Genomic DNA, 13440 nt, shown 5'->3' with positions numbered 1-13440 from the left:
GTTCTTTTCTTGTAGAGTGCCCTGGAGATGCGAGATTTTCCTTTGGCAGCAGGAGGCACACACCCAGAGAATGCGGGAGCTGCAAGGAGAAAGGACCCACTTCCCCAGCAGAGAAAAACAAAGAGGAAAAAGGTGTACAAGTGGTCAGTGCTAAGGGACACGCCAAGCAATCAGTGGGCCACTGCTGCTGCTCCCAGCAGCTGCTTCTGCGATAGGCTGAGAGGAACTCGGTGAGCCCGTCCCTGTTTGTGACTGCAAGCTCAGGATTTCAATCAATGCATTCCAGTAACCCTAAAGTGAGGAACTCTCCATCAGGAAACACACAGAGGTGAGGACAAGGGCCACTCCCCATGGCCCCTTGGGGATTCCTGGTGCACCACAGACACTTACTGATGATACGGTGTGTTGGGTTAGAAACAGATGACACCCAAATGGGAAAGAAAGGGAAATGGAATAGTAAATAGGAACAGAAGAGTCACCGGGCTAATGACAAAGCTTATGTAGTTTCCCTGTAGTATTCTTTACTCATCGTTCTCGGACCTCTCCTCTTTACCACTGCACACCTTGCCAAAACTCGCATACAAAGACCAACAGGACAGTTGCTAAACTTGGCAAGGTGAGGGCCTGAGGTTGCCCCAGTCCCATGCCAGCTTTCCCTCTGCTACCCAGTTCTTGAGTTTCATTTTGAAAGGAGCCTTTCCTTCCCACACTGGGGCAGTGGTTGGTCTACCCTGTTTTGGTAAAATGCACTGTTGGGAGGGATTCGCGTCCTGGAGGATCTCCCTAAGCTTCCAGGCACCAGTGGGTTTCCCTCTTGCTCTCTGGGACTGTCCACATTTCCCAGCAGGGAAGCTGGCCTGTCCTCACAGCTGTCTGTCACCAGGCTGGGGGTGCATGTTTGTTGACTCTAAACTAGTCTCCGTGTGAGAGTCACTTCCCTATGTACATAGAAACCTTTGTCCTTTATTGACAGAAGGCCTAGAGATGGGTCCCCATGTGACCAGGGTTCCTGAGACCTGGCAGTCCACTGTGTTCACTCCTCCTCTGTGGATGGCTCTGAAATGGGAACGAGCAAGTGGCTGAGGTGCAACATGGGGTGGTTATTTAGTCCTTAGGGTTTCCTGGACCCACTGAAGAAATTGCTGCTCCTGTGCCTGGTGTCTTATTTCCTTTTGTTATTTGTTTCTTCTAGTAGCCCTAAGTCAAAGCAGGAGGTGATGGTCCGTCCCCCTACAGTGATGTCCCCATCTGGAAACCCCCAGCTGGATTCCAAATTCTCCAATCAGGGTAAACAGGGGGGCTCAGCCAGCCAATCCCAGCCATCCCCCTGTGACTCCAAGAGTGGGGGCCATACCCCTAAAGCACTCCCTGGCCCAGGTGGGAGCATGGGGCTGAAGAATGGGGCTGGAAATGGTGCCAAGGGCAAGGGGAAAAGGGAGCGAAGTGTTTCCCCCGACTCCTTTGATCAGAGAGATCCTGGGACTCCAAACGATGACTCTGACATGAAAGGTATGTCTGTAAGATCCCTGAGACCCAGAGGGAAGTCGGTGTCCTGAGGGAAAGCCTCTGACATGGGCTGGAGGCCAGAAAGGCCAGCTCGGTCAAGTGGGGAGAACAGGAGTCAGATTCAGGAGTTCTCCCAGGGTGTAATGGAACTGTTCCTTCTCACTTTTCTACTCACTGGAGCCTAGTCTGGAACCACCTTGTTGAGTGCTGCCCGGGGGGTTGCACATAGTTTGACAGGGTACCTCACAGGGCTGGCCACATTTTTATGCATGTCTTTGGCCTCTGTGCTGATTCTCCTTCAGTTTCCAGTCAGTAGCTCCAGCCTCTCTGCAAGTGGCATCCCCTCCTGTTCTCCATCCGAGTAGTCCCCCTGGGCTTGGGTTTGTGCTCTCTGGTTGCCACTTTGCTAGGCTTGCAGACACAAGGGGAAGCCTTGGTGGCCCTGACAGTACTCTAGACTTGTCACAGCTGATTTCACTGTGGCAGGAATGAGGGACTACCAGATGTGGTAGAGATTTGGCAGGTACCAAAGTGGAGTCAGCAAGAAAGGGGTATGATATGTGATTTTAGGTTTTTTTCCTCCTAGTGTAAGAACAAAAATCTAACTGTAGGCCAGAATGTGAAGTTAGTTTTCAAGAACTGGAACCCATAAGAAAAATGGAAAACCTTGCCAGGTGCAGCAAAAGCTGGCCTCATGGTTATCCCAGCTATCCTGGAGCCTGAGGCAGGAGGATCATCAGTTCAAGGCCAGCCTGGGCCATTTAGTGATGTGTAATGGAACTGTTCCTTCTCACTTTTCTACTCACTGGAGCCTAGTCTGGAACCACCTTGTTGAGTGCTGCCCGGGGGGATGCACATAGTTTGACGGGATACCTCACAGGGCTGCCCACATTTTTATGCATGTCTTTGGCCTGGAGACTCAAAATGAAAAATAAAAGGCCTGGGGTTTTAGTTCAGGGTAGAGCATTTGCCTAGCATTCAGAGGTCCTAGGTTCAAGTCCCAATATTGTGAGAAAAATAAAGAAAACCTGGGTGATTGTTCCCCCTTTCTTTCCTCCCTACCTCTATTCCTTTCTTTTCTTTTCTTTCCTTTCCTTCCTTCCTCAGGTGTTGGAAGGCCTCCTTAAGTTTTGGAGGCCTACTATGAGGGCCAGCACTATGCGGATGCTAGGGGTACCATGGTCAATAAGATAGACACAGTAGCCATCCTTAAGGATTTGAGTGTATCTAGAAGCTGATCGTTAAATAAACAATGAAATTTCATGAATGCTGAAGTAAAAGAAGTTAGGGGACTATGAGTTCCATTAGCTGGGGCATCTAGGCAAGTCCAAGAAGTTTGAAAACTGTTACCAGGAGGGAGGGACAGTTATACTGATATCTGAAGGATGTATTCTATTTAGAGAAATGAGGAGGGAGGGTGCTTTGTAATGAGTCATGTAGGGAGAAGAGTGTTTGAAATTTTATAAGCAGAAAGAAGGTTTCCTCTTAACAAGATAATTTCTTCTTGAAATTCTCAAGGTGGGTTTGTGTTGTGATGCTGTAAATGCTGGCAGAAAAAAAAAAGAGTCTCAGTCTTTCCATGATAATGAGTCTTTTATTCTTTTAGAATGTAATTCTGCTGACCATATAAAGTCCCAGGATTCCCAGCACACACCACACTCCATGACCCCATCAACTGCCACAGTCCCCAGGTCTTCCACCCCTTCCCATGGCCAAGCTACTGCCCCAGAGCCCACACCTGCTCAGAAGACTCCAGCCAAAGTGGTGTATGTGTTTTCTACTGAGATGGCCAATAAGTAAGTAGATGGCACTGTCTTGCTGTTAAACGTCACTTATGTGTGTGGGGAGAGGGGACCTTAATTCTTATTCCCCTTCCCCTTGCAGATTGATTTTTTCCCTCTTGTATCATGTAAAGTTGACAGTACAAAAAGAGATAAAATAAAATGTAAATCCTTCCCCATCTTACTCCCCAGAGGCAACCACTGATAATACTTCCTTGACTTTTCTTTCAGAATTTTTTTGTGCTAATACAAATATACACATCTACCTTTTTTAAACATAGAAGAGTGATTGTATAATAAACACTTTTTCTACAATTTGCTTATTATTATTTTTAAATGCCCCAAGTAGTAAATATCTATAGTCGAATAATTAAAATTAAAAAAAAAACACTAAAAAGAAAAACCTCTGGAATTTAAACATAACTACCATGAACGTCTTGCTATATATGTTCTGAGTGAATGGCTGAATCGATTTTTATTCATTTATTCGTCAAAAATACCCTGTGTGCACTTTTTTTTCTTTTCTTTTTCACTTAAGATAAAAAGTGAATCTTAACAAACTTAAACTTTCCCTATCCCTGGGTGTTTTTGAGATTTTAGTGTTCACACTTCTCAGTTTGGGATTTTGAACTAGGATCTTCTATAAAATACCTTAATAATAGGTTCATTAAGAAGAAGAAAGTTTGGGGTTTTGTTTTTTGTTTTTTTTGGTGCCTCTTTTGGGGTACATTCATGGCTGTCTTTTAGTTTCAGGTGTTTGATGATAATAAAATGTTTCCCTTAGTTTCTTCTTCTGTTCTTAAATTTATTTTTTAGTCGTTGATTTACTTACTTACATATGGTGCTGAGACTTGAGCCCAGAGCCTCACACATGGCAGGCTGCGCTCCACCACTGAGCCACCCCCGGCCCCTTGGTTTCTTCTTATCCAATATCTCTGGTGGTTCTTGGTGCTTCTCCTTCCACTCCCTTAGAGGTCCAGCATGGGGTCCAGTTGGGGTCACAGTGAGAGAGACAGAGTCATGGCCTAGCATGTTTTCCATTTTGTCTCTGCAGAGCTGCCGAAGCCGTGTTGAAGGGCCAGGTTGAGACCATCGTCTCTTTCCACATCCAGAACATCTCCAGCAGCAAGGCGGACAGAAGCACAGCCCCTCTGGTATGTGGTTGAGAAGTGGGTCCACAGTGACTGCCCAGGATCGGGTGGTGATTGACAAGGAGCTGTATTCTGGATATCTAGTGTGACCCTGGTATTGTGGGACCTTAGGCATGTCACACTGTACCTTTCTATCAGATGCTGGTAAACTGATGACGAGTGAGGGGAAGAAGGTGCTAAACAAAAGAGGAGTTACACAGATATCTCAGGGTCACCATCTCTAGGAAAATCTAAATTCAACCTATATGTAGAGCAGATTTTTTAAAAAATAACATTCTTGAATTAGTTGAAGAAAAAAATATGCAGTGTTTATTTTAATGCATATGGTTGATTAAATTGAACCAAACGACATTTCTGGTGTCTGGCACTGTCCAGGCATTGCACCAGATGCTGTGGGGAGTGCTAAGAAGCTCAAGATACAGTCCCTGTGTTCAGAGAGCATGAACTCTAATACTGGTATGAGTCTTAATCATGGGAAAGTTAAATGACAGTAAGCAAAGTTATAATTCCAGATAAAATCGGTGCCATCTTGTCTACTTTGTGTATCAAAGAAATCTCCATCTCTGTGGACATAGCAGAGCTTGAGCTTTCCTCAACTGAGGGATTTTATATTTCCCAGGTTATCTGCACTACTCAGATGGAGAGTGAATATCGTTATATTTAAAATGCTTGTTGTCTGGGGGACCACTGGGTACCTTGCAACCCAGTCGAGCTTTATTGACTTAATGGTAGTTCTTAATACAGTTGTCACCTCCACCTTCTCTGGTGCTAAAATGTAATCAGAATTGGAGTTAAGGAGGGAATTAGTAATGATCCATTGCTCCAAATCTGAAACGAAAGGGGTAGTGAGAAACAGTTTCCTTGACTGTAATTGCTTTATTAAAACTGACCCCACCTCTAACCTGGCCAACCAAACCAAACCTGAAACGGCACGACAAGGAAAATTCGGGTGACCTCCATGCTTCAGTTGAGGAGTTGCAAAAGTGGAATTGTGCAGAGTCAAACAGATTGAGCTGATTTTACCCATACAAATCTATCTACAGAAAAATGTGCATCAGTACTTCCAAATGAAACATTTGTGTATATATTTTTTTACAGAGTATAAATACTCAAAGATGTTTTTGCTTATATGAAATATAAATTCTTCATATACGTAGATACACATAATAATTCATGTGCAGATTTACCCAAAGGTAAACATTCCAGAGAGTAAGTGGGGAGGTAAGTTAAGAGCCTTGTGGGTTTAGGAATACAGAATGGATTAAATGAACAAGTAGGAACAAATGAACACCAGAAAGGGATTAGGAGGGTCACTGACGGCTGGTGAAAAATAACTGAGAAAGTTTGTAGACTAGGCCCTTCTTAACCCTCTGAAGTCTCAGCTGTGCTAAAGTTGAGACCTAGAACATGTACATCCTTCTTCCAGACAGTCATAGTGTCTGTGTCACCAATTGTAGGTAAGGGAGCTTTTATTCAGGACTCAGTTTAGCAGTAGTATTTAATAAGTTAAAAAGGGCAGCCTGCTGTCCATTGGAAGGAACAGATCAAGGGACACCGTGAGCTAGATCACCTCAGACTTGTGTGCAAACGCTTCCTTCCTGCAGATTATCCTACTACAGTTAATGTACAAATTCTTATCAGATATGGAATCAGTGATCACAAACTAAAAACAGAAACCATAGATGTGAGGCCCCTGGAAACTCAAGGAGGGGAACACTTCAGTCATCACCCTACCGGAGGGGATGTGACATGGAGTGGCCTCCCACTGTATCCAGCTGGCAGAGCACAGAGCTACAAGTGGAGCATCAGACCTTTTGATTGATGACGATAAGTCTGCATACCCTATTGTACTTCCAGGAAAAAGAAAAAGGTGTTAGGTGTAGCCTCCCACATACCAAGGAACTAATCTTTTCCCTGAATCAAAAACACATAGTAGACATGTGATATCAAACCTGTTTCTCGAAATAGACACTCAGATGTATTCTCTTTGGCAGAGTGGCTCTCCCGTGGCATGCTTATACAGTTATTGGAACCCGATCTTCAAGAAGGGAAAGAGGATGCCATTGGACAGTAAGGTTTAAAAAAAAAATCGAAACATCTCTATGTCCAAAGAAGGGTTGTACGTAAATAATTTCAGAATCAAGTGTCAGTATAGAGTTATGTCACTGGGACAAATCCTTTATAACATATCTTGCTCTTTTAATTGCCCCTCCGTTCAGTTTACCAATGATCTAAACAATCTCAGTTATCTTCAGAATACACAGATATCTGCCCTTCGCAATGATCCGAAATCTCTCCCACAACAACCCCCAGATCCAGCCAACCAGGACCAGAATTCTTCCCAGAACACCAGACTGCAGCCAACTCCACCCATTCCGGCACCAGCACCCAAGCCTGTGGCACCCCCACGTCCCCTGGACCACGACAGTCCTGGGGTGGAGAATAAACGGATTGCTCCTGTAGGCAGTCCTGCCAGCTCCACTCCGTTGCCTCCAGACGGCACCGGGCCAAACTCAACGCCCAACAATCGAGCAGTGACCCCTGTCTCCCAGGGGAGCAGTAGCTCTTCGGCAGATCCCAAAGCCCCTCCACCCCCATCAGTGTCCAGTGGCGAGCCCCCCACACTGGGAGAAAACCCTGACGGCCTGTCTCAGGAGCAGCTGGAGCACCGTGAGCGCTCCTTGCAGACCCTCAGAGACATCCAGTATATGCTCTTCCCTGATGAGAAAGAATTCTCAGGACAGAGTGGTGGGCCCCAGCAGAATCCTGGGGTATTAGATGGACCTCAGAAAAAAACAGAAGGGCCAATCCAGGCCATGATAGCTCAGTCCCAAAGCCTGGGTAAGTGTCCTGGGCCCCGGACAGATGTGGGAGCTCCCTTTGGCCCTCAAGGACATAGAGATGTGCCCTTTTCTCCAGATGAAATGGTTCCACCTTCTATGAACTCCCAGTCTGGGCCCATCGGACCTGACCACCTGGAGCACATGACCCCTGAGCAGATGGCGTGGCTGAAGCTGCAGCAGGAGTTCTACGAGGAGAAGAGGAGGAAGCAGGAGCAAGTGGTGGTGCAGCAGTGCTCCCTGCAGGACATGCTGGTCCACCCGCACGGGCTGAGGGCTGTGGGCCAAGGGCCGCCCCCTCCCTACCAGGTGACTCCTGGTGAAGGCTGGGCACCCGGGGCTGCAGAGACGTTCTCTGATGGAATCAGCATTTCACATTCTCTGCCCCCCAGGGCATGGCTCCCCATTCCAACATGCCAGGGAGCCAGATGCGCCTCCCGGGATTTGCAGGAATGATAAACTCTGAAATGGAAGGGCCAAATGTGCCCAACCCTGCATCTAAACCAGGCCTCTCTGGAGTCAGTTGGCCAGACGATGTGCCAAAAATCCCAGATGGTCGAAACTTCCCTCCCGGCCAAGGTGTCTTCAGTGGTCCTGGCCAAGGGGAGCACTTCCCAAACCCCCAAGGATTGTCTGAAGAGATGTTTCAGCAGCAGCTGGCAGAGAAGCAGCTGGGTCTCCCCCCAGGGATGGGCATGGAAGGCATCAGGCCCAGCATGGAAGTGAACAGGGTGATCCCAAGCTCCCAGCGCCACATGGAGCCCGGGAACAATCCCATCTTCCCACGGATACCAGTCGAGGGCCCGCTGAGTCCTTCCAGGGGTGACTTTCCAAAAGGAATGCCTCCACAGATAGGCCCTGGTCGGGAACTTGAGTTTGGGATGGTTCCTGGTGGGATGAAGGGAGATGTGCATCTGAATGTCAGCATGGGGCCCAGCACTCAGATGATACCTCAGAAGATGAGAGAGGCTGGCGCAGGCCCTGAGGAGTGGATGAAGTCCCGCCCAGGCGGCTCAGACATGCTGCCTGCCCAGCAGAAGATGGTTCCCCTGCCATTTGGTGAGCACCCTCAGCAGGAGTATGGCATGGGCCCCAGGCCATTCCTTCCCATGTCTCAGGGTCCAGGCAGCGGCAGTGGCTTGCGGAATCTCAGAGAGTCAATTGGGCCCAACCAAAGGACTCACAGCCGGCTCAGTCATATGCCACCACTACCTCTCAACCCCTCGAGTAACCCCACCAGCCTCAACCCAGCTCCCCCCGTCCAGCGTGGCCTGGGACACAAGCCCCTGGATATATCTGTGGCAGCCAGCCAGGTGCATTCCCCAGGCATCAACCCTCTGAAGTCTTTCACGATGCACCTAGTCCAGTCCCCAATGCTGGGCTCACCCTCGGGGAACCTCAAGTTCCCCCAGACTCCGTCACAGCTGGCAGGCATGCTGGCAGGCCCAGCTGCTGCTGCTTCCATTAAGTGCCCCCCTGTTTTTGGGTCTGCTGCTGCTTCGCCTGTTCACCTCAAGTCTCCATCACTTCCTGCCCCATCACCTGGAAGGACCTCCTCTCCCAAACCTCCCCTTCAGAGTCCTGGGATTCCTCCAAACCATAAAGCTCCCTTCACCATGGCCTCCCCAGCCATGCTGGGAAGTGTAGAGTCAGGTCAGTATGTCAGCATCCTCACAGTCGCACTCATACCTGGAGATTGCCAGACCCTGATTTTGCTTAAGAAAATTGGTGTCTTTGAGTGTAACCAGAGGAAGTGGCCTTTGCCAAAACTCGTGGCAAGGTGCATCATTCTGAGTACTGCGTTAGGCGTTTGCACAAGTACCCAGCCCTACAAAGTGTCTGTGTGTGGTGGGTGCTGTGGAAGGAGGAAGGGAGTGGGACGCTGTGTGTCAGTTGTCATAGTGACTTACCTTAGCACAGTGAACAAGGCTGGTGAGATAGAACGTCCTAACAGTGGGGAAATGTGACTTCCTCAAATCCTGGGCCCACCCACTTCAAGGGGCTATGACTGAGTCTTGTCCCACACATAGAGGGAAGCTATTCTAAGACTTGTTTGGTTCTTGTAACTAGTTACCCACAGAAAACTCCATTTTCTAAGATCAGCTGCAGTTTGTTCATATTTTCTTCTTGGGAGAGACCCTCACTGATGATAGTAGCTTTGTGGGTGGAACCAGAGCTCTGAGGTGTGTACTAGTTTTGGTACAGTCTCCACCTGAGAAAACTAGAACCAGAACAAGATGGGAGGCCTGTCCTGCCAAGCCAAGGGTCTTCCTCTGGGGTAAGCGGGTCATTAAAACAGTGGAATAGCTAGCTGCTTCGGACCTTCTTAGGTCAAACATCATGGCCATTGTTTTAGTTAGCTTTTTTGCTGCTGTGACTAAAAGATCTGACCACAACAACTTTAGGAGGGAAAGTTTATTTGAGGGCTCATGGTTTCAGAGGTCTCTGTCCATAGAAGGCTGGCTCCATTCCTAGGGACTCAAGGTGAGGCAGAACATCATGGCAGAAGAGTGTGGCAGACAGTAGCAGAGAGAGAGAGAGAGAGAGAGAGAGAGAGAGAGAGACAGACTGCCCACTCCAGATAAAAAATACATACCTCATAGCCACTTCCTCACGAACCACTTCCTCCAGCCACAGCCCACCGGCCTCCAGCTACTACTCAGTTGGTCCCAGCAGGGATTAATTCATTGATTAGGTTAAGGCTGTGACCCAACTGTTTCTCCAAACCTCCTTGCATTGTCTTACATGTGAGCTTCTAACCCGTAGCAGTCATGGAAACGAAGAGTTTGTGTAGGGTGATATGGCTGGTCCTGGGGTTGGGCACTAGTCTGGCTTCATGGGGTTCTAATACCTGGATCAAGTTCTAAATTGTGACTGGAAGGGAAAGAGTTCTATTTATATTTCACATTCTTTTCAATGAAATGGTTGTTTGTAATCTCATTTTTCTAATGTATTCCTGCTGCGTTTTGTCTTCACATCTGCTGATCTGTCATCTCCATATCACGCCACAGTTTCCTTCTGCACTCACAGAGAGCTTGACCAGAAGATTGATGACTCGTGTCCTTGGTCTAATAACACTGTCCTGCTCATCTGTCTCCTTCCTGGCCTTGCCAGTTCATTATCATAGGGCCCAGTAGCTCTCAGAACCAGTGGACTCCCTGCCCATCTTTGTTTTGTTTTGCTTTGTTCTCCTAGGTGGCCCTCCACCGCCTACAGCCAGCCAGCCAGCCTGCCTCTGTGAATATCCCTGGAAGTCTTCCCTCGAGCACACCTTACACTATGCCTCCAGAGCCAACCCTCTCCCAGAACCCTCTCTGGATTATGATGTCTTGAATGTCCAAGTTCGCAATGCCCAGTTCGACCCCATTGTACCATGATGCCATCAAGACTGTGGCCAGCTCTGATGACGACTCCCCTCCAGCCCGTTCTCCCAACCTGCCGTCAATGAATAACATGCCAGGTAAGAAGCCAAAAAGATGGGTGTGGAGCTGGTGCTGACCAGGGAGAGACTTCCTGAATTGTTTTCTTAGAGACAGGTGGACATTGAACAGTTAGCCATGTGCCATCAGAGTCAGTCTCAGTGGAGTGGAGGTGCCTGACTAGAGGAGGATGGCCTTCTTCATCAGCTCCTCTGAGGCTGTGAGAGGGCTTCCCTGCTCTGTGTACCTGGCGGGTTCTGGACTTTTTCCTTTGGGGTCATCCTGCAGTCATGCTGAGGTCATTTCTTTCTCACATGCTGATGGGAATGTCATTAGCTCTCACGTGGTTTCCTGGAAACGCACCCTTGAACCACCAGCCACCACAGGGTTCCAGAGAGTGGGAAGCCCCTGTTTCCTAGACGAGTCCTTTCTTAGAACTAGGGCCATAATAAAAGTCTTCCTTTCACTGTTTGCTCTGTCTGCCTTCATTCCTTCACCCACTCCCACCTCTGCCCCCACTAATCTCAGAAAAAAGGCGTGATCTTCAGTGGTGAAGGTGATGGCAATCCCAGTTAACCAGGTTAGGCTGCGCTGTGTGAGAGGGACAGACGCCATCCCTGCTGCCCTCAGTGACGGTCCAGAGGGAGGCCAGAAGTTTAGACATCCCAGACACTGGCAGACAGGACACTTCTCCTTTTCCTTTAAACGTCATCACTGTCATTGCCTTGACGTGTCTTTTAACCTGGAGTTAAATGGTCTCTTGGGAAGGCAACATAAAATAATGCCAGGTGTCAGTTGGAAAAAAAGACTCGTTTGGGTTCTTTGTTATAATTCCTGACCATTGGACTTGTGGAATCAATAATCCTCCATCTCCACAAAGGGCCGTACTTCAGTCGTTCAGGCAGATTATTTTCTTCCTGTGTTAAATTGTCTCCAGTGAAGACGACAACACTGTTTGCTTATTAACATAGAATTTTTCCCTTGCTGTCTTCTGCACAGTCATGTCATATGCATGGGTCAGACGCCCCCCAAGTATGTTTCAGTCTTTGATGGCAGAGATTTTGTTTTCCCACCAGATAACTTTTTTTGTTAATTTGATTTATTAGTTTTTCTGAGTTGCTTTTAATTGAGTTGATTCCTTTGATATCTTTATTTTTCTAGGAATGGGCATTAATACACAGAATCCTCGAATTTCAGGTCCAAACCCCGTGGTTCCGATGCCAACCCTCAGCCCAATGGGGTGACCCAGCCACTTTCTCACTCCAGTCAGATGCCCTCACCAAATGCTATGGGACCCAACATACCTCCTCATGGGTTCCCAGTGGGGCCTGGCTTGATGTCACACAACCCTGTCATGGGGCATGGGTCCCAGGAGCCTCCGATGGTACCTCAAGGACGGATGGGTTTCCCCCAGGGCTTCCCTCCAGTGCAGTCTCCTCCGCAGCAAGTCCCATTCCCTCACAATGGCCCCAGTGGAGGATAAGGCAGTTTTCCAGGAGGGATGGGTTTCCCAGGAGATGGCCCCCTCGGCCGCCCCAGCAACCTGCCGCCAAGTTCAGCAGATGCAGCACTCTGCAAACCTGGAGGCCCAGGGGTCCCGACTCCTTCACTGTCCTGGGGAACAGCATGCCTTCAGTGTTTACAGACCCAGATCTGCAGGAGGTCATCCGTCCTGGAGCCACCGGGATTCCCGAGTTTGATCTGTCCCACATTATTCCATCTGAGAAACCTAGCCAGACTCTGAAATATTTCCCTCAAGGGGAAGTCCCAGGCCGTAAACAGCCCCAGGGTCCTGGACCTGGTTTTTCGCACATGCAGGGGATGATGGGTGATCAAGCCCCCAGAATGGGACTAGCATTACCTGGCATGGGAGGTCCAGGGCCAGTAGGAACTCCGGACATCCCTCTTGGTACGGCTCCATCCTTGCCAGGCCACAACCCAGTGAGACCACCAGCCTTTCTCCAGCAAGGCATGATGGGACCTCACCATCGGATGATGTCACCAGCACAATCTACATTTCCCGGCCAGCCCACCCTGATGAGCAATCCAGCTGCTGCCGTGGGCATGATTCCTGGCAAGGATCGGGGGCCTGCTGGGCTGTACACACACCCCGGGCCTGTGGGCTCCCCAGGAATGATGATGTCCATGCAGGGCATGATGGGACCCCAACAGAACATCATGATCCCCCCCAGATGAGGCCCTGGGGCATGGCTGCTGACGTGGGCATGGGTGGATTCAGCCAAGGACCTGGCAACCCAGGAAACATGATGTTTTAAGCTGCTAAGATTGGATGTGCCGATGCTTGTCAAGATGGGATTCCAGGTCCTGAGCACTGCTCGGAGGGAGCGCCAGGAGTGCTTACTGTTGATCATGCAATAGGGGGACAGAGACCTGAGGGCTGCTTTGGGGGAGGGGAACTCGAGAATGTATGGATCTGTCTGAAAACAAATTCTTCATTTAATCAACAGGTGTGTTTTTTTTTAAGATTTATTTTTTAAAAATTATTTTTGTGGACTTGGGTATCCCATGGTGGCACCTACTTTTGGGAATCTGTAGCCGTGCTTTGAGAATCGCCATCGGTCACATGTTGCACCGTTCTCTGTATGTTTACGTCCTTTGGACTGGCTTCTCCCAGGATTCCTCTATGTTTTTTTTTGTTTTTGTTTTTGTTTTTTAAATTTGGGCTTTATTTTTTTGTGTGTACTGTACTATATTGTAAAAGGGATTTTAGCAGAGACGTTAG

At 48.4% G+C, this 13440-nt stretch overlaps 1 pseudogene; it reads left to right on the top strand.

Moving 5' to 3' along the window:
* Positions 1-275: 275 nt before the first annotated feature.
* On the top strand, positions 276-12973 carry LOC143388734 (B-cell CLL/lymphoma 9 protein-like; annotated as a pseudogene).
* Positions 12974-13440: the final 467 nt, after the last annotated feature.

This window comes from Callospermophilus lateralis, unplaced genomic scaffold, assembly GCF_048772815.1.
Source record: "Callospermophilus lateralis isolate mCalLat2 unplaced genomic scaffold, mCalLat2.hap1 Scaffold_137, whole genome shotgun sequence".
Lineage (NCBI taxonomy): Eukaryota > Metazoa > Chordata > Mammalia > Rodentia > Sciuridae > Callospermophilus > Callospermophilus lateralis.
This window is presented reverse-complemented; position numbering and strand designations above follow the sequence as displayed.